Source organism: Phoxinus phoxinus (genome assembly GCF_949152265.1).
Source record: "Phoxinus phoxinus genome assembly, chromosome: 7".
In the NCBI taxonomy this organism is placed as follows: Eukaryota; Metazoa; Chordata; class Actinopteri; order Cypriniformes; family Leuciscidae; genus Phoxinus; species Phoxinus phoxinus.
Window position 1 is genome coordinate 32,548,274 of NC_136882.1, and position 22,015 is coordinate 32,570,288.

At 37.3% G+C, this 22,015-nt stretch overlaps 1 protein-coding gene across 3 annotated transcripts in view; it reads left to right on the top strand.

Annotated features, from left to right (window-relative positions):
* The window catches only part of col18a1a (collagen type XVIII alpha 1 chain a), an 83,381-nt gene that overhangs the window by 14,642 nt on the left and 46,724 nt on the right, over positions 1–22,015 (top strand). The gene's annotated exons all lie outside the window — the stretch shown is intronic.

Below are 22,015 nucleotides of genomic sequence, written 5' to 3' on the forward strand. Positions count from 1 at the left end.
CGGTGCAGTGTGAATTGGCCTTAAGTGAACTGACTTCATAAACTAATTTGTGGGTCTTTTTTTCCACAAATTCAGTTGAAAGAACCAGTTCATAAGAGTCATACATTTGACTTGCAGTCACAGAGCATTTGCTTCTAAACTAACATGCTTATAAAGACACTGGTTTTGTGTATGTTCTTGTTAGCCCAGTTCAATTGACATTTACCATTGAAACAAAAGCTTAAACCCTTTCCTCTGCTTGTCATTGGACTTTTGTGTCGGCATTGCTGTGTGGCCTCACCTTGTCAGGTGCCAGGGATTAGGTGTATTAAGTGCACCCCTCTGAAAGTGACAATAGCAGGTTTGTTTGCGTCTCCTTAGAGGATCAGCTGAGCTCCACTCGGTTAAAAACCTCTGAGATAATCTGTCCTGGTGCACCAAACACATACTTTTCATTCCCATGTAACAAATATGCTTTTCCTTTTGCGGTTTCTCGATGAAAGATAAAACGTTGTTGAGCATAGTCTTTGCTTAATACAGGTGTTGCACTGCTGCCTTCAAAAATACCCTTTTATGGCCAAAAATCTAATACAGCTTTGAGTGTAACCTTCCTGAAGAATGCAATCTCGTAATGCATTGTTAAATCACTTAATCCATTTCAAATAGGAAGCGGTTTTTGTAGACAATAGGTTGCAGATCCTCTCGCCACGTTTTGAAACCAAGCTCTGATATCTGCTATTCATGTCTTAGATCTAATGTTGCCTCAAATTTTTGGGGAGTATTTTTTTACATATTAACAGGCAGTATGTTATACCACCAACTGCATGTCGTTTTATGCTATAAATGCACTTTGTCCTCTAAAAGCGTTCTCTGATCATGGAGCACAGCCTGAATTCAAATTTTTAAATTGAGGTAAAAAAACTTTTTTTTCATTATTGCTAGGAGGCATATGGACTTCTGAATGCCCATTTAGTTTGGTTCACTGTAGGAATATTCTGGGTGCAGTACAGCTCAAGTTTAAATGACAGCATTTGTGGTACACCCCAAACATATCTGACCAGTCCCTTGTTTAAAAAAGAAGAAGAAAAAAAGCATAAAAATGTACTTAACCCAGAATATTCCTTTATACAACTTCTAAACCCCCTCAAAACATCAAAATGTAGTTTTTAATGATTTACCAAGACTTTCAGAGAATTTATCTTGAATTGTTTATTTTTCTTACTCCGTTAGCAAATAGTTTCCCCTTGCATAAACTCAAAGAGAAGTTTATTTGATTGACTCTTCAAATAGGAAACTACAACTTGCAAAGTGGGGTTAAAAAAAAGAAAAGAAACAAGTAAATTCAAGACCTATTTCTTTGAAGGCCGTTTAGATTGTTTTTTTGTTTTGTTTTTACTGAAAAACAGAATTTTTGCAGTGTTGATTTAGTAATCAGATACTTAAGATGCTTCTTATGCTTTGACATTAATGACTTTTCATGAATATGAAAGCATAAGCTTATAGGAGCCTTTAAGACGCTTTAAGTATTGTGGAATAGTTGTGAACTCAGTAACCTCACTGAAAACCCATGGCGTGAGTACCTGTTTCTGGGACATTATGTAAAGGATTAATGCAAGTCCTGACCCTCAGACTGAATAAAGTTTGACATTAATTCATGATTATGTGAAACCTCTGTTCATTCAGATTATTTGCCTTTTCTTGACCAAAGAAAGCTGCTCGAGACATTTTAAGTCTCAGTTTGGGCACCGTACATGGTGTAAAACATTGTTTTGTGTATTGTTTTATTCCCCCCCCCCACAAAGTTTCATCAGGATCTGTTAAATCTGATTTGATACAGCCTTTTTTTACGAAATGGCAAATGTTAGGGATTACTCCTTCAGAATCCATGGACTTCACTTCTGCCAACCAGAACTCTATAAAATGTGCCTGGGCTGCCAGGAGCCACAGTGGGAAGATTTCAATGGATGTGAGCTTCAGCGGGCAGTGGCCTTCTTCCAGGAGTTCAAATGCATCATTCACACTGAGAAGCATAGCGGCGACATATTATTCCTCAATAAAGTCAGAGGAGTCTTGTATTTTTTGCAGATTTGTGGTGGGACTTTCTCCGGAGGGCGGAGGGAGATACGCGTTGACCTGACAGTGAAGGGAAACGAGAGACTCTTAAACTGTGATCCTGTCAGGTGTAGCTCCCCTCAACCCAACAGCAGCGGTATCTGCCCACATTCCTGCCATGCATTCTGTTCACCAGTCTGCCTGCTCTTACAGCGCTATTCAGTTACACAATGTCATTCAATACACCTGATCTTTGCTAAACAGACCTTTGGACAGTTACTGAGGAACTTATTTAGCCGACTTCTCAGCCACAGGCCAACAGCAGCCAATATGTCTCTCTGACCATGGTTTCACTACCTAGAGCAACTTTCTCCATTAGCTTGTGTTGTATACCTCAGGGATAATCAAGACCGATATCTTGCAAAGGATATAAAACTAATTGGATTTGCAACTGACAGCTTTTCATGTTTCTGTTGCCGGCTAGCATTTCAAAGCGAGCAGTGCTCTTTTTGACTTTGTAGGGCTTTGGGATGCTTTTGAAACTTTTAATTGGGTTTATGTCCACAGTCCCCCACCCCCGCCACCCCCTCAGAAGCTGAAACAAAATTGAAAAAAATCGTTCCTGAACTGAAATTTGTTTACAAGCTGGAGTAAAGGCATTTTGTGTGGGAAACATGCTTGGGAAGAAGCAAGCTTTGTATATTTCCAGATTACACAACTCTCAGTGATCCTGCGTTCTGTGACCTCAGATCATATTACATTTCACGCTACTATAACAAACATATTTTTTTATGTCATTTTCCATTGGTTGCAAGTATAAAGCCAAACTTCTTTAAAAAAAACACTTGGACATTTTAATTGTTGATTAATTTTATTGTTAAATGGTGCATATAAACAAAATTCATTCATTCTTGCATTTTGAATCTAATTGGCAACAGTGGCTGTTTAGTTGGTGGTAAATTATGGTTTAGCAAAAGCAAAATATTAAGATATATTGAAAGAAATATACATTCAATATTTTTCAGCCTTTTGACAACATCTCGAGGGATTTTGATATGTGTTTGCTCTAAAAGGGATTTACAAAGAAGCAAATAAATGAGTATAAACACTCCAGAAGCAATGATTAAAATGGTAATATGGATCAATCAGCTTTGGTTAAGGGAACAAAGCCATGACAGGATCATGCAACAGAATTTTAGAATTGCAAGCTAAAACACACAAGGTATAAACCCCCAAAAAATCCCTAAATCCCTTACACACATTTCATATTTATCTACGTTTGCGTATACGTTTGTATACTGGTGTGTATGTAATTTTCTATACAAAAACAACTTTTTCAGAAATGTTATGTTGCTGGAAACCGCCATGTGGCTGGCCTGTCTGAACTGCGGTGAGTGTTTCAGCATTTTCCTGTTGTTTTGTGCCCTAATTAAATTATGTCTTCTAAAGTCCCTGTTACAAATTGTCTCGTGTACCCTCCGGTTGTGCTTTTGTTTTATTTATCCCTTTATGAATGATGCATTGTTTGAAAAGAAGGACATAGAGGCAGAGAGATAGAGAGAAAGAGAAAACCAGCTACCCATTACCTTTGATAAATCCCCTCTGCTGTAGGGGGCCTGTCATACAGGGGCCTGATTTCTGTCCATTCTCATGTTGAACAAGTCCCTTTCTCTTCCTGCTGATTCATCTCTGCTCCCCACCACTGCTCTTAAATGCTGGTGAGCATAGCGGCTGAAGTTCCAGCAAAGGTCAGCCTGAGAGGCCACTGCCCACCCCGCAGGGTCTCCTTAGTAAAGCGCAGACAACGCCAGGAATGTAGCCGGTGGACAATGAGACCCTCTCTTACCTCAGCACCAGACTGACTCCCTAAAGCACGCTCACAGTTAGGATGAGGGATCAGGTTGAATCCCATTAAGTTGCTTTAAAATTAGAATGTGGTCTATCTGTCTATCTGTCTGTCTTATCAACCACTTGCAATTAATAACTTATTGAAACACCTTAGAAACCACTTAGCAACACCCTAGCAACCATTCAGTACACTCAGCAACACATTAGAAACACCTCAAAACACCTAACAACCTCCTAGCAACACCCTAGCATCCACATGGCTTTCAAGCTTTCAATCACTTGCAGTTCCCTAGTAACTTCTTGAAACACCTTAGAAAGGGTGTTTGCTAGGGTGTTGCTAAGGTTTTCAAAGTGGTTCTTAGGAAGTTGCTAGGGTGAACTTCCTAAGAACCACTTTGAAAACCTTAGAATCACCCTAGCAAACACCTAACCATTGCTTGGCAACAACTTGGAAAACACTTTAGAAACTGCTTTACTAATGCCCTAGCAACCACCCAGAACCGACTAACAACCATCTATCAACTTGAAACACCTTAGAAATCACTTAGCAAACACTCAGTACACATAGCAATGCATTAGCAAGCACTCAGAACCCCCTAGCAACCACCTAGCAATGCCCTAGCAAGCACATGGCTTTCAAATTTTCTCTCAACCACTTGTAATTTCTTAGCAACTTCTTGAAACACCATTTAAAGTGCTAAGCAACACCTTAGTAACTTCCTAAGAACCACTTTGAAAACCACTTGCAACTCCTAGCAACCACATGGCTTTCTCTCCTTAAAATGTCAGACAAGGCTTTGTCAAAGTTTATCTCGACAAACCTTCCTTTCTACGTAACATTGTACATTTCTTAAACCTTTATTTCAAGGAGTCATTGAATAAAATAACTGTTCTTAAGATTTTAATTAATGAAAACTGCAAGTAACTATATTCAAGCACTTACTTTAAGTAGTGTGTTTCATCTTAAGAAAACACCACAACATTTTCAACAGCTTAGCCTAAGGCCCACATGTTGAAGAATTTGTACAGTTTTTATAGTCACGCTTCACTGTAGGAGTGGCCTACTGGCGAATGCCAAATAAAACCGCCTGGGAAATCAGTTTTTCTAAACCTCCGAACAGGAAGCGCATGATATTTTCTTTTTATCTATCTGCTGGTAGCGATCTACCAGATGGTATTGTTTTAAAATTAGAGGCATGGTAAAATAAGATACTAGGAAGTCTTTCTTACAAGGGGGTTTTCTTGTAAAACTTCCTTTTTTAAAGATCCTTTAACTTTTTGAATGTTCAATTGTGTGATTGAACAAACAAAGAAAAACAGTTTACTGTGCAACATTATTTTTTTAATGAATCAGGCAATTTTGATGTTGTTGGTCCTTTCTCATGTTGGTCCTGTCCGTTTTTGACTCTTTGGTCTGTAAATAAAGCCTAGCCTTAATTTGATTTGAACTCTTTCTTGTTTTCTCGCACTTTCTCTCTCTTTTTGTTTGGCATGGCTCTTTTGTTCCAGCAGGATAATTAAGTTGGAATGTATTCTCTTCAGGGGGCCTTTGGGGTTGGATAAGAGGAGAGAGAGTGTAGGAAGAGCAGAAGCTGTGGATGTTTGAAGATCTTCTTTGCCAGAATTAGGTTCTTTCTCTCTAAGAGTAGTTTCCTCTGTCTGGCCTCTTTTAGAGATGTCTGTCTGTCACATCGTGTTAGCGGACTGTACGTGCGCCCTCCAGACTTCTCCTTTGTCTCTGTTTGCCCAGCACTTTTACTCATCGGGAGAGCGGTGTTTCAAAGCGGCTCTCTGATCATGCTCATTAATTCTATTCTCATAAGCTCTTTCCCTCCTAGACACATCAAGGCTTGCCGGTACATTGTCTGTTAATGGTTAAAATAATGGGTGGTGTTCAAAACTGTAGCATTGTATCCCAGTTTTTTTTTCAGTCTTGCTCTGATGAGTAAGCACATTAAAAAGCTCTGAACGCTTCCAGCACACTTTGGATACAGGGAAGGATGGAGGAGGGAGAGCAGTTCTTATGTCCTCAGGGAAGGTTGGTTTACTCAGGCTGTTTCTCCAGGGAATGTGAGTCAGCCTGTGAGTCAGCCTCTGGACAGCTGAAGTTCAGGGTCATGTGACCACAGGACAGGGCAGTGAGTTTGGCTAATCGCTCCTGAAATGTCCACTTACACTGTGAAATTTAGGACGTCCCGTCAGTTGTGTTTTCCGTTTAGATTGCTGTATCTACTGTATCTACACATAGTGGCACCCATTGGCTCTGTTCCAAAACCCGGTGAGCCTTACTATCTCCTGCCTACTTATTAAATACATTTTAATGTATTTCATAGAATGTTTTTACTCAAAATCCATTTTGTCAGTGTTTACTTAAATAATAGGTTTAAAAATACAGGACACATATTGGGTAAATTTTTTTTTTTTTCTATTGAATTTTTTTTTTTTTACATAATTTGGGGCTTTTTATTTTATTATTAATTTTACTCTTATAATTCATTTTATTGTTATTGAATAGTTTAAAATAATTGTATGTAATAAAATGAACTTTAACTAAGTAATGAGTGATTTTTTATTATTATTTAGGTATTTAATACATATTTAAATGAACAAATTTAGATATTGCATTTTATTTAAATTAATTTTGTATATTGTAATTTTGTTTTATTAATATTATAAAAATAACTGATAATAGCAAGTATGCTTTTCAATTAATTTTAGTTATTGAGTGAATTGTTTGTGAATAATAATAGATATTGAATTAATAATATTAATTAATGTGCAACATTATGCAACACATTATTAGCAATTTGATAACGTAGTCAATTATATACTGTAAATTACCGTTATATATCCGACGTAGAGAGCAATACGTAAAACTCATTACCATTATGATACATCGATTGATACGTAGACAAGCCTGTATAATTCGCTCTTCCAATACTTCTTCTGAATCAGTTTCTGGTTCAAATATGGCTGAATTAAACCAGTATTTCCACTTGCCATTGTGCAGCATTTACTACAGTAAAGTTGACCAAGTGGATCAGGTATTCTGAGCTCGTGTGAGTGAGTGGAGGCTGGGACTAATTAGCATTTTCTACTTTTAAATATGTAATTTTGGTGATTCAAAGATGAGCTTTAAGGGATACAATTATGGACTACAGGGGACTTTAAGCTGTTTTATAGCTGGGAAGTGTTGAATTAAGGAAGTGCAGTAAGGGCTCTGTTTCACAGACAGACCTGTGGAAAAGTGCGCTTGAATGTTGCCCTAGCAGGGGGCTTTTGATGTTCAGGCCGAATGACTGTTGAGTCTTGTTCCAGGATTACTATAGTCAGCGATAGGAGTCGACTGAAATGACCCGGTTGCCCCGATACAACAACTCAGTCTGGTCACAAGCACTGGTGCGGAAGCTTTGCAGTCGCATACCCAAGCAGTTCATACTTACATGAACTTAAAAGGTTGCAAAAAGTTATTAACAATTAGACACAATTGATTGAGAAAATACGAACTGAGTTGTAGAATACTGGAAGTATTTTACTATTAAAACATGCACGAACATAAGCATGCTTTTGGTATTTGCCTGCAAAATACTCGAGTTTGTCATGGTTGTATAAGCGCAGGATGGGGTAGGAGTTTCCCATGAGTGAGTGAAGGGGAAAATCGGACAAAAATGATGTTGTGACTCATTTCTTTAAGTCCTGAGTCACTGACTTGTGTCTATGTCATTAACCTTACTAACATGCGCTTTAGGGAGTTATGAGATCCTCCCACTGTAGAGTCATTTAGAAAGTCAATTGCTTTTACAGAAGTTGCACTTTTTCAGTGTAATCACTGCTAAACTTATTGTGATTGATTACTGTGATTAATATACATATATCTGGCACACTATTTTGATCGCTTCTGTAGACATCAGTGTTTAAATCCGTACCATAACCCTTTATCCCCAGTACTTCTGTAATAATTTGAATTATTGTAAAACAGAAATAATGAAGCTGTGTAATTGAAAAGAATGTGAAGCTGTTTCATATACAACTGCTCTCTCTTGGTCAGTACTTGTCAAACGCTTTAGTAGGCATACAGGAGCTGAATCGTTTAGGAATAATACAGCGTGGGTGTTTGAATCGAGATTGTGATCTTTTAATGACAAATCATGCAGCTCTGGCATACACATTATGTTTTATTAATGTTTTTTTTTTTCAGACAAAGACTAATCTGGCAAAGTACATGGAATTGTTTTTTATGAATCAAAGGGAAACTGATGAGCCACATTTGAACTAAATTCTGCTGGTGTCAGCTTTTGTAAAGTCATGTCTTAACACATCAGTAGCTGCTCCCTTAATTCTTCAGGTGCAAAAAAAAATTCCTCCTCTCTTTAAAGTTTAAGACCAAGCTTATGCGTCTGGGTTTTTATTTTACCATTTCTTTCCTGTGGCTTTTAAGTAGTAACAAAATCAAGGAGACAAATGTTTTGTTTTTGTTTTGTTTGAACAGAGCCATTAAATGAGACCAAATTATGAGGGTAGATGTACTACAAAACGACAAGGTCAGGTCAAACGAGATGCTGTAAAACCAAATTTAGACTCATCAAACAAGGGTTTGTTGAGTGACACAAAGGAAATGGCTTGACACGAAAGGGTAGACAGACATAATGTCCTTATTTCATGCTGTTAAGTTTTAACAAAGTGAGGCTCTGGATAAATAAAGGTTACATGGTGTAGTCTCGTGGAGACATGTGGGTCCTGTGGGACCAGCACATGTGATGGAGCAATCTTGACAAAGCACTTGCTGTCAGACCGCTTCATTTCCACTTGATTAAAAGCTTCTTGTGCTCACTGAAGTACCCAAATGTTCTTCTTACAGAGGAACTGATGGAAAGTATTGAGTTAGGTCAAAAAGGAAATGCTGGTACTGAAGGGAAACTTCCTACATTTGGCTCTTAATCAAAGGAGTTGTGAACTGTGAGGGAGGTCCACATGTGTTGTGTCCTTTCTTGGATACACTAGGATTCAAAATGTTGGCATCAATAAAATGTAATGATTTTATTCTATTCAGCATGGATGCATTAAATAGAATCGTTTTTTCTTCTTCTCTTTTGTAAGTCACTTTGGATAAACTTTGGATTGATACAGTTAAATCATTTTAGCCTTGGTGAGCTTCTTGATAGCTTCTTTTTAAAACATGTAAATGTTTTACCAACCCTAAACTTGAATAGTAGTGTACACAGTTACTGCCTCCTCTCCGTGGAATCCTATGATGTCTTTTTTAATCTGATCCTTTTTTTTTCCTCTCATTTTTTTTCACACACGCAAATATCATGGCAATAATCACTGCATGTTTGGTTTTTTAAAACTTTATGAAGGCAAAAAAAAAAATCATAATAATAAAAACTATTAATTAAATATTGAAAATACTAATACCTCTAATAGAGATCCAACATATATTAGTATAAAAAAACCCCAATATGGATGGCATAGCTCACATAATTAGTTTTTTGAGTTCATTTTGAGATTTTTTGTATGTGCAATATTAACAAACAGAACAAGTCGATACATACAAGAAATATAAACAATCTTCAGAACAAAAAATAAATTATGGTTCAATATACATTAAAACAGGAAATGTGAAATAAATTGAAATCTATTCAACAATAGTCTTAAAAATGAAAAAGAGAGAAGAGAAGAAAAAAAAAGAAAAACATATTAAGGGAAAATATTAAACATGGCACAAATTCTGGATGTTTTCATTGGTTTCTTGTTAACAGAAGTTGAAATTGTATTTAAATACATCTTCAATTCTTCTTTGAAAAAACTAAAGTGGGGTTTACTTTTCATATATTTACATTTATGGATATGAAACTTTCCAATATATAAAAGAAGCTTTATACAAAAACTTGCATTAATTAGATTCTTGTCTTTGACATAAAACCCAACAAGAATGCGTCTATATGATAAAGAAAAGTTACAAAAAACCTTTTGGACAATCAGAGCATCAATATTATTCCAGAAAGACAGAGCAAAAGGACATTTTCCAAAACAAATGATCATCAGTTTCAGAAGAGGCTTCACAAAAAGTGCAGGAAGTATCAATATCACTTCTAAATTTCTTTAAAAAGTATTTAACTGGATACAATTTTTGAATAATTGTATAGGATATTTCTTTAACTTAATTTGTTAAAAAGAATTTCTGAGGAAGTGACCAAACATATGACCATTTAATATCATCAAAAAGGTTATTCCAAAAAGAAATGGAGGAAGGAATTGAAGTAACAGGGTCCAAAAAGAATGACCTGATTTTATGCATTGAGAAACAAATAGAACCAACCACAGTGGATTTTTTACAATTATTTTAATATGTTCCATGATGTTTGCTTATATTGTTAATAAAGTTTTTTTGCACAAGTTTTTGTGCGTGGAGTATGTCAGAAACTGAATGCGCATCTGTATACTGTATCGAGTACAGACAGCATCAGATATTATAATGGGTTCTTTTTGCTTTTGACGTGACGCTCACATCCAGTGTATGCAAATGTACTGAATGCCAGTGGGCGGGGCCTATGATGCGATGATGTATGCTGCTATTCGTCGATGTCTTGCTCTGGAGTCAGGCATATGCAATTTTTTTTGCCCATGTGATGTCACAAAATCAGCCAATATCAAAACAAGCTGCTTTCTGAGCTTGATTAAATAAATGCGTTTAGGCTATAACAAGGAGGACGTTTTAATGGTAAAAAACATCTTGTATGTCAAAAGATCAAGGCAACTTTGATTTCTCATGTCTTGACCCCTTTAAAATCTCATTGATAAACTTTATCTGGACATCACTATAGCTTTTACATGTCTGAGGATACCTTAAACTCACAAGGGGCATCATTTTGCTCTTAGTGTTAAAATTTGGCGATAGGAAACTAATACCATAGCATTAAATATCAGTGTCATCGTTCGAGTCTGTATGAAGAATGGCCCTTAAAGGAAAAGAGTGAGAAGGGGGAAGGGGCAAAGAACCCAATGGTTTCTACATGTTCTGTCCAACTGTGCAATGGGGTTTGAAAAGATCTCACACTGCGAGTGTTTGGGTGGGAGGGCAGGCAGGACCCAGCTATTCTCCCTCTGGCAGACGGCATTTTCCACCTTTTCGTCACCCTGATGGCTGTCCTTTGAAGGAGCTTTGTTCCCGAACCCCAGAGATGTCTGGAGAATGCTGGGTCGGTCCTTGTGAGGGATTCTTCTCCTCAGATGCTTTTTGAAGTGGAATACCCTTTCATTCTTAAAGCCTTTACTTATCTGGAAATAAACGCAAAGGCAACAGATGATTTTCAGATAAACATAACCATTTCATGAAATTCCATGAAGAACAAACACATCCTGTCAGTATTACGAGGCATCCAATAAATGCAGCGGATGTAGTGTTTTCCGTCAAAGAAAAGAGTAGTGTTTAGATCAGAATTAGGATGCTTGTGTAGAGTTTTCCTTCTGCTGAAGCGTGTGCAGATGTTGTCGGGTGCCCCATGGCCCATTATGGCCTCTTCTCCAGATGTTAATCCATTCCAGTCACCACCTCCGTTTCCCCTCTTCCGTCTGTGATCCACCTCATGCCGGAGGTGATAGCGACAGAGGGATGGAAGTGCTTTTAGGTGGGTGTGCGTGTGCAAGAGTCTGTGTTGAGACCTCCATATGACAGTGATTCACGACAGGTTTTGTTTCAGGATCAAGACTTCACATTAGACAAGTGAAAACCCAATGCAAAACTAAAAAAAAAAAAAAAATGCAAAAGTATGTTTTTGAAAGTCTCTTATGCTCATCAAGGTTGCATTTTTTGGATCAGCATCATCACTCCAGTCTTCAGTGTCACATGACATAGAACATAGTTGAATAGAAAGTTCAAAAGAACACCATTTGTTTGAAATGGAAATCTTTTGTAACAATTAAAAAGTCTTTACTGTCACTTTTGATCAATGTAATGCATCCTTGACGTCACACCGAGTACTAGTGTACGTCCAAAAAAATCCATGTTTGTATTTAATTTAGCCTGGGTCTTTTTTTCATGGCTTTCACAACATGTCATGCAACTTGTACATGCTGGTATTTGTCTAACTTGGCTAACTTCTTTTTATTAACAGATGAATTTGCAGGAAAAATTCCCTAGAGGTTAAATAGATGTATGATTTTTGATTTCACAACCACATTATTTTGTTTTAATTTTGCTATCCTACCTATGCATGCTTATATTTTAGTTGCATTATTACGTTTTTTTTGTTTTTCCCCACTACATGACTTGATGGCAACTGGTGTCACAGTGCATTACAGTGATCAAATGTGTCATTGGTCAACTTCCTCCCATCTCATAAGAGACACTGATTGTTTATGTCTCCTTTGGTGGCTTTGTCCTAATTCTCGAGGCACAAATGACCATATTATTCCGGCAGACTGCTAAAATATGTTCAGTTATATAACTTGTTTGTTCCGAAACTTTTTTATTTGTTTGCAAGTCCCCTTGAGACCTTTTGTATTACATAAGGATATTGTTTTAGTTCTTGACCGTTACTCATAGACTTTGTGGGAAGTTACTGAGTTTCAGGTCCACTTCTGCTTACCTCCCAAATTCTGTTTTGCCCTCTGCTGCCTCAAAAAAACAACAAGATTTTCACAGACCTTGCCAACAAACAGCTGTTGTCGACAAGCGTCCCCATCCCCCTGGTGCCTTTCAATAGAGCTTTAGGACAGCAGAGGGCTCTCTTTTCAGGAAACAGATTGATGGGCATTTTAAAGACTGACAGGTGTGGCTTTCTGTGTGGAGGTCAGTGAAGCTATTGTTGCAAATGACGAAGGGCAAGACAGAGGCCACTGCTTGGTCACAAGTCATACCTTTTCTTTTGAGATATTGATAAACTGATATATCAGTCAGGCAAATTAGCAAAATTAGTTTATTTAGAAAGAAATCCCTTATGTTCACCAAGGCTGCAACAGTAAATATTGCAAAATATTATAACAATTTACAATAACTGTTTTCTATTTTAATATATTTCTAAAACTTAATTTATTCCTGTGATGGCAAAGCATAATTTTAGCATCATTACTAGTCTTCAGTGTCACATGAATTTTCAGAGATCATTCTAAATGCTGATTTGGTGCTTAAAAACCTTTTCTTATTATCAATGTTGAAAACGGTTGTACTGCTTAATATTGTTGTGGATACAGTGATACACTAGCGTTCAGAAGTTTAGGGTAAGTAAGATTTTATAGAAATTAACACTTTTTTTCAGCATGGACACATTTATCGTTGCTTGACGAACTTTGCGGGCGTAAATCCAATAGAAATCCATGCGATTTTGAGTTTCGCGCGAGGGTGAAAAAGTTCCTTATGTTCATTTTCAAGTTGGTCTCTATGTGAGCTGTGCTTCAAACAATGCTACGCTTTTGACAAGAAACAATTTTATCGCAAAATTTAGCTGAAATAAGGTTGACCACAACCTTTACTTTTAAAAATGCATTCTGTTTCAACACATACAGCTGTTTTTCAGTACAAGAATGTATTGTGTAAGTGCTCCCGAACGCATCTGATAAGGGTCAGGTGAACCCAAAACCAACTTTATACACGGCTTCCTTACCAATGCTTTTGAAAAAAATTACATTCGCATACCTAATCCAAGTCTATGTCATCATTGCTTACTTGTGTAGACAAGTGTTGGCTTGAGCTCACTTAGGAAGGATGAGTAGTCATCTGTAAGTTTCAGCGTCAACAAAGCCTTTCCTCAGGCATGTTTGCTTTATCTGAGCCTCACCCTTTGCTCTCAGTTAATATGACCCGAGGAAGGATGGTTGGACGGGGACGACCACACCTTGTCCTTGACTTGGCCGTGTCAGAGGTTTGAAATCTTAGCACAGGTAAATAATTAGCCTAACCCCACTGTTGACAGACACAGACGAGGCTTGTTCCTTCCAGACGGGTCCCGTGTCCAGCAATGCGGCCCGTCTGCTCTCGCTGTGCGAACCACGTCACACATGCACACACATGCTGTAACACAGCTCTGAGCTTAAGCCCTGCTAATGATAGTGCTTCGATTGAGGTGTCCTCTGTAATGAGGTCAATGTGGGAAAGGCTACTCAGCACCCCCAAGAGCCCCATAACACCCCACCCCCCCTCCTTCAATAGGCTCAGCAGCGCACCCTAATGGTACTTTTGTAAAACTGAAATTTTCCCTCTCAGATTTCAGCCAATACTGTTCTGGGAAATGAGGTTTATTGTTGTAATGCTAATTAAAATGGCAAACCTCTTTTAAAAGCGGTCCTAACACATCCAAGATCTGTAATAGTAAACATATGCTTGCGTTTTTTGATGCCGCTTTGCGAAAAAGCCTGAGCGTGAGATTTGATCTCAGCTTTGTGTTTTCATGAGCTGTTTGCTTGAGATAAAGCTCTTCACGGTGATTCTGAGATCTAGCGAAACGTCTCCCAGGTGCATGACCATTTGAAAGTGGAAAAGACCACAGTGCTTTTATTTATCTAGGCTAGGGTGAAAACAGTGAGATTGTTTCCTCATTGTCACCAGCCCAGTCTATGTTTACTGATGCACGTACGTCTGATGTATATTGATGGTCGAAATCTAATCAGGTGCATTCTGTGAGTAAGAGCACACAGTTTATGCACTTTAGCAGTTTGTGTGGAAACAATGTTGTTTAAATTAGTGATGCTTTATATATATACATATATATATATATATATATATATATATATATATATATATATATATATATATATATATATATATATATATATATATATATATATATATATGTATATATATATATATATATATATGTATATGCAGCTTTGTATGATGCGTTGACGGAATTTCCACTAAAACAGGAAGCTAAAGCGGGACATATTGAATGGCTCCTCCCCCTTTTCAAATAGCCAATAGCGTTTAGTTTACCTCACAGTCATACTTGACAGCACCATGGAAGCGAATCCAAGCGCTGATGGAACGTTTGATTCAGGTGTGAATACATTTCTTAACCAGTTGGAAAACGGAATAAAACTTTTTTGTATGAGCAACCGAACACACATCTCCTACCCGGGGCGGGACGCTTTAGATTCTAGAGAGCATTTGATTGGACAGGAGATGTGATGAGAAGCTGAAGTCCGCGGTGATGTCATTATTTTGGAACACACCAGCTTATTCATAACATTAAGGCTAACATATTCATACTAAAAGCTAAAAAAAAACGTACATTTGGATTTCAGGGGGCCTTTAAAGGAGCGGCCCCTTAAAAACGGATAATTTCAGACGCAGGGTCAGAATGATGGTTGAAATTAGTTGTTACGCATAATATATACAGTATATATATATATATATATATATATATTTTTTTTTTTACATTATAAGTGAACCTCATGGAACAAGTATTTGTTATATTTGTGGTATACACACCAATAATTAGCATGTATGGACCAAACATGCAGAAAATCTGAAGTCTGGCTACGTGAGACTAACAAACCTGATACAGTCAGTAAAGTGATGTGCAATCAGCACATTATTGTAACCGTATGTTATATGGGTCCCGAGTGTGTTGATATACACACGATAAAAGGCGATAATGTCAACAGTCCTTCACTTTAAGTAGCAGATGAGGGACGCCCCTCTGTGTTTTTTTTTTTTTCCGATTCTGTCCCTTGTGAATGAACTGTTTGAACCGCGGTGTTACAGAGAGCACAGCATCAGATGCTGACAAGTCTTATTAACAGCCCGAGCGTGTGTGTGTCTGCATGCGTGTTTGAACAGGTGCGTTCGGGGGGTGTTTTTTATGCTTTAGCTGCACACGCTCGATCTCTCCTCAGGCTTGATTAGTATTAGATAAAACTATAGCTTCAGCGATCATACATGACGTTATCCGGCTTTGTATGTGCACTAACAAGTGCATATTGTCACGGTGTAAATGCGTAACATGGTCCTGGCCTGTCAAACAAAAGGATTTCCTCACAGTAAAGGTGTACAGTATCAGATATTTATGTTTTTAATGTTAAACCTATAAGAGCATATTTTGTTTGACCCGTATCATTTTATTTTAAAGATGTCATGCTTTATTCTTAGACTTTAGCTGTATAATACATGGAGTCTTTGTAGTGCCCTCTAGTGGAGAAAGGTCATAGTTACCATTTATTAAATCCTAAATAAATACATAATACTAGATTTTGAGTGATGTTTTCCTTGCAAAATTCATGACGCAATGCTAGATATTTGCTCTTCAGTTGCTTAGATGTTCTGAGTGATTTTATGTGTTTGCTGGGTAGTTGTTTGGTTAATGTTTTCTTTTCCAAATAGTATTGAGGTCCCGATATTTCTCCCTTTAATGCAAGAAATTCAATATAAGATTAATTATATGAGTATTGTCTTTGTTATAATATGAGCATCTATGAACAATACTTTTATTTACAGCATCTTAATTGCTTCATGTACATTTTTTTTATTTTCAGGTTAACAGTCTATTATGAATGAATTAAATGTACAATGAACAACATTGTTTATAAATTAACATTAACTTAGAATTAATCCGGTAAAAATGCTCAATGTTTATGATACCTAATGCAATAACTAAGGATATGAAGTTAATTAGCATATGTATTCAGTGTTCTTCAGATCTGTATGATGATTTTAATGCAAGTGTTTTTCCATTTAAATGAAGAGATCTCAACTATACAAGAGCTTACACTGTGTAAACCTCTCATCTTACAGCAGAGGGAGCCACCCATGCTAAAAGGGCGTCATGCTCACTGAAGTTTGTCCTTAGGGAACTTGGAAAGCATTCTCAGACATCTTTAAAACTCCTATTTGCAGCAATAAAATATATATGCCCAGATAGCCATGTGAATATTTTCTGGCAATAGTGGGCATTTTAGTAATGAAGCCCTGTTTTGCATCTACTTGTTATATCTATAAGTCAAAAGCTGCATGTTGCGTCCAGATTTGGCCCGTTTTGATGGAGACTGCTGTATTTGCCATCCATTGTTAGTATGGACTTTGTGAAGGATCTCCCGGGAATGCTACAATTTGATAATATGATGACATGAATGAGAGCGACTGTAGAGCGTGTCTGAGCAGGATAAAGACCCTCTGGGCTGCTCCCTTCATGAGGTTGTCTATGTTGCATGTGTTTACCCAGCGTTCAGCACATGAATGAGGTCTGAAAGATGCTTGTCAAGAGGAGGCTCTTCTTATCTGCGCTGCTGGGCCATGACACGTCCCTGACAGGGTCCTGAGAGATATTTTCCGTTGCAGAAATCAACCCTAACTAACACCTTCCTGTCCAATTTCTCAATGGGAGACTTCTCTGCCGCTCAGAGCCGAGAAACGACTGTCTCTAACACTTGTTTCTGCCCAGACATGCTCCTCTAAGTCTCCTAAGTCTGACCTCATTCTGCAAACCTTCTAGCGTCTATATTGGAAGTCTGTTCTCATTTATGGAATCTTTGATGCTTTGTTTAACGTGAACTTCTGGCCTAGAGTTCAGTGTTATAATTCTACTGCTTTATTTCCCGTGGTGGAGCTGTAAGGATTTGGTTTCAGCAAGTCTGTAGATAACGCTGAAAAGTTAAGGGAATTGCCCAGCTCTCCAAGCGGTTTGTTTTCTGACAGATTTAGTGGAGTCAGTGTACTATAGAATAGGAAGTTTTACGATTTTAAAATAACATAAAACACAGCCCAGGGAAGTATAGGTGGCATTGAAAATTTATGTTGGATGAGTTTAACCACTGATGAAACACATTCACTGGTTCTCTTCCAAATCCTCTGCAGCATTTTAGGATACTGTAAGTGTGAAGACCAGACACAAAGTGAGAGAAATGTTTTTCATAAATAAAAATGTTAAATTATTATTATTTTTTTTTTTTTTTTCAAGTATGTCATTTACATTAATAATGTTGGTAAATATAATTTTTTGTACTTAAAATTCATACAAGTTTTTTGACACTTAAGTCACATTTAAAAGCATACTTTTCAAAAGAGGGAAGTTGGCTGTATATATATATATATATATAAAGAAAAACCCCCCAGCATTTATCTGAAATTGAAAGCTTTTATAACATTATACACTGCTGTTCAAAAGTTTGGGGTCAGTGAGTTTTTTGTGTGTGTGTGTGTGTGTGTGTGTGTGTGTGTGTGTGTGTGTGTGGGGGGGGGGGTATTTTATACAGCAAGGGTGCATCCAAAGTGACAGTAAAGACATTTATAATGTTACAAAATAATATATTTCAAATAAATGCTGTTCTTTTGAACCTTCTAATCATCAAATAATGCTGAAAAACAACTGTACACAACTGTTTTCAACATTGATAATAATAAAAAATGTTTCTTGAGCAGCAAATCAGCATGTTAGAATGATTTAGGATCATGTGACACTAAAGACTAGACTAGAGTAATGAATAAGAGACTTCTTTTATAAACAATCAAAAATCTTACTGATCCCAAACTTTTAAATGGCAGTGTATATTAAACATATTACTATGTATATATTAGGGCTGTCAAAAGATTAATCGCGATTAATCGTATCCAAAATAAAAGTTTGTGTTTACATAATATATGTGTGTGTATATACAGTATATAAATGCAAATATTTCTTAAATATATACATGAATGTGTGTGTATTTATACATAATAATTATACACAGTACACACGCATATATTATGCAAACACAAACTTTTATTTTGGATGCGATTAATCGCAATTAATCTTTTGACAGCCCTAATATATATATATATATATATATATATATATATATATATATATATATATATATATATATATATATATATATACATACATATACAAAAATCACCTATTATTCATTAATAATTTTTCATCAATTTATCATATTTTGTTTCTAATTTTACAATATTCATACATTAAGCATTAAGTGTGACTTAAGTTTCAAAGTAATGTTTGGGGCCTGTTATTTATATTTTTGTGTCTTCGAAAATTAAGTCCAGGATGTAGAATAAACCTTAAGTGCCTTTAGGAACAATAAAACTGACGCATGAAGACTATCAGTGGAACTGGAGATGGACCACCCTCCGCTCCCTTAACTAAACTCATTGCTTTTTGAAGCAGCCCCCCGAGTAAGCTCTGTCCCTGAGGAAGCAGTGTTTAGCATGTAAATGCTCTCCTGCGGCTCGCTTGCTGACAGAGAGCCAGAGAGGTCCAGACAAAAGCCTGCTGGTGTCATGAAGGCATGCCGTGCATTCCATGTCATTGTCACTGAGTCTTTGAAGTTTAACATGGGGGTATCCTTCTGTAATCCTTTGTTTTTGTTTTGTTTGTTCTTTATTGGTCCTACACTTATGTACATGCGCACAAAGCAAGAAAGGTGTTGGACATGGATTTTGTTGTGTTGTGTACGTGCATTTTGGTTTCAGTTTGTAGTTGGTTTAGGCTGAGGGTGTTTTTATTGTGCGAACTGGCTTTCCCATCATTGGGTCTTGTAGATTTGTTTTTTCAGGGTGACCTCGGTTTATGGAGTCCCAGTGCAGGGGTTACGACCCCTTTTAGCTGTACAAACACATCATATGGATCTTCCATATGCTCCTTAGAGAGCTCAAACTGTAGGTCAGCATAGATCTTTCTATGCATGTAGATGATGGGTAGCTGGAACTTCTATATCCATTTACACTTCCTTTGTGTGTTTACTTTGGGATCGTTCACCCCAAAATGAAAATACTTATAAAATGAAAAAAATATTCTGACCCTATAATGTTGTTTTTAACCCATTTGACTTGACGCCAGCATTCATTTTCATTGAATAGACAAAAACAGCTTGAAAATTCAGCTAAAGTGATTTAAGGAAGAAAAAGTCATATAGGTTTGGAATGACATATTGAAGAATTTTATTTTATTGGTAAACTGTTCCTTTAATTCAAGATTTTCTGAAATGAATGTATATGTGTTAGTATTGTTATGTGTGTGTGTGTGTGTGTGTGTGTGTGTGTGTGTGTGTGTGTGTGTGTGTGTGTGTGTGTGTGTGTGTGTGTGTGTGTGTGTGTGTGTGTGTGTGTGTGTGTGTGTGTGTGTGTGTGTGTGTGTGTGTGTGTGTGTGTGTGTGTGTGTGTGTGTGTGTGTGTATGTATGTATGTATGTATGTATGTATGTATGTATGTATGTATGTATGTATGTATGCATGCATGTATGTATGTCTTTCAGGAGATTTTAACTCTCCTGCCAGGCTGTTGTTGAAGATAAGAACTTGTTATTAAGTGACTTGCCCGGTTAAATAAAGGTTAACTAACTAACTAATGTAATCATATTCAAATGCAGCTAAAGCAGAAATTGTTTCAATTCGGTCTGTCGAGTCCCACTGTCTTTCCTTCACAAAGGACTTATGTTGAAATGTCTACAGCTATTGTTAGCCTTAGTCCATATCAGATTCACTAATTTTGTTCTATGGTATAATGTTATATCGGATGTATAGTTCTCTGAAACAATGTATAGACGGGGGACCTGAAAGGTGAGGACAGATCAGAGGAAGCTACAATGCATAGAAAGTTCACTGGACACCGAGAGGGGCTATTGAGTGTCTTCTGGCTTTTTGGCAGGGGTCTGATTACACGCTCAATTATCTAACTGACTGCAGCACTTTTCTGAAGCTTTAATGCCAGGACACACCAAGTCGTCGGTCTGCTCAGTTTCCTTCGGTGTGTTCCGCACCGCTGGCTCTAGTCAAACGCCGTCGGGTTGATTCGGCATCAGGCCGTCGGTGAGAGAGAGAACTCTGGCCGCTTAGCTTAGCGAAGGTGGAGAATAAAAGCGAAAGTTATGAAAGCGAGCAAAGAAGTCAAGACAGTACAGCAGAAGACTGTAATAATTTTACATCATTTTACCTGTGCAATCGAATGCACAAATATTTTCATAGTAACATAAGCCGAGTGGAATGAAGATGATCAGCGTGATTGATATTCAAAATGCTAAGCAAGCGCTTCTTTGTTTACGGGTTGTATATTTGCTGCCCTAGTTTCGGGTTTCCTTTTTGAATGACGAAAATAGACTATTGATACCTGCTGATATGGACAGATATTTACTTACACGCAGGCACAGAACGCAAGTGCTAGCTGATAGTCGCCTTTAGTCCTTTTGGTGTGTTCAAGCGCAGCTATTTGGCAGAGAAGCAGCCGACGAGAGGCGGCAACACAGTCAGCTTTCGTCGCCGCTAGCTCTTTGACTTCAGTTTGGTGTGTCCGGGGCTTTAGACTAGGCATGCCCATGTCATTTGAATGACACAAAAGGAGATATATATTTATCGGTTTGATCATTTTGTCTGGAATAGATTTGCAAGCTTGTGTATCTGAACATTTGCAGGTTTTATAGTTTTGCAAGCTTGTGTCTGGACGTATGTAGGGTTTAATGGACCTATGAAATGGCATATGATGAAATGTTAGACTGGAAGGTGATGTGACCCTTTAATTCTCCTGTAAGTGGACTGACCTTGCAATTAGAGGTTAAAGTGGGTCACATGTGCTCAGTTTGGCTTCTAAGCCACTTGGACGAAGGCTAAGAGTGAAATGATGGGAGAAAGAGCGAGGTTACTCTAAATTGCAACATGTGATCACTAGGTTTTCCCCTTTGGCTGGTGTTAAGAGGACACATTCATCTAATCTGTAATTTGTCGTTCAGTTTAATCTGATCCAAACCAAACCTGTCTTTTCCTTTATTAAGTAAGTGATCCATCTATAATGGGTGTATTTTTCCCCTCTGTGCACTGCTCAACATTGCAAAGCTCATGAGCCACAAGATTATTTTAGCCCATAACTGCACTTATTTTAAATCACAGTGATGGCAAATAATATTATGCTGTTTGTTTTTTTTGCTGTAAAACTTTCTATTGTTCCTTATCAGTAACACACACTAAAATAAATCATTTTGAGAGAGTTTACTTTGCAAGTCCCTGTAAAAGTATGTAAACATTATATTCAGGTGGGAGGGAGACTCTGTGACCATGGACCTTCCTCCGTCATTTTTTTGGGGTGAAACATTTTAGAGCAAACAGTTTAGAATTTTTAACTGCTTTAAATTGACCTCAAAAAGCCTGTATGAATGTCTGCTTCAATGCTGTTTGACTATGTAATGACAAATCTCAGTGGGAAAACCCCAAAGAATAT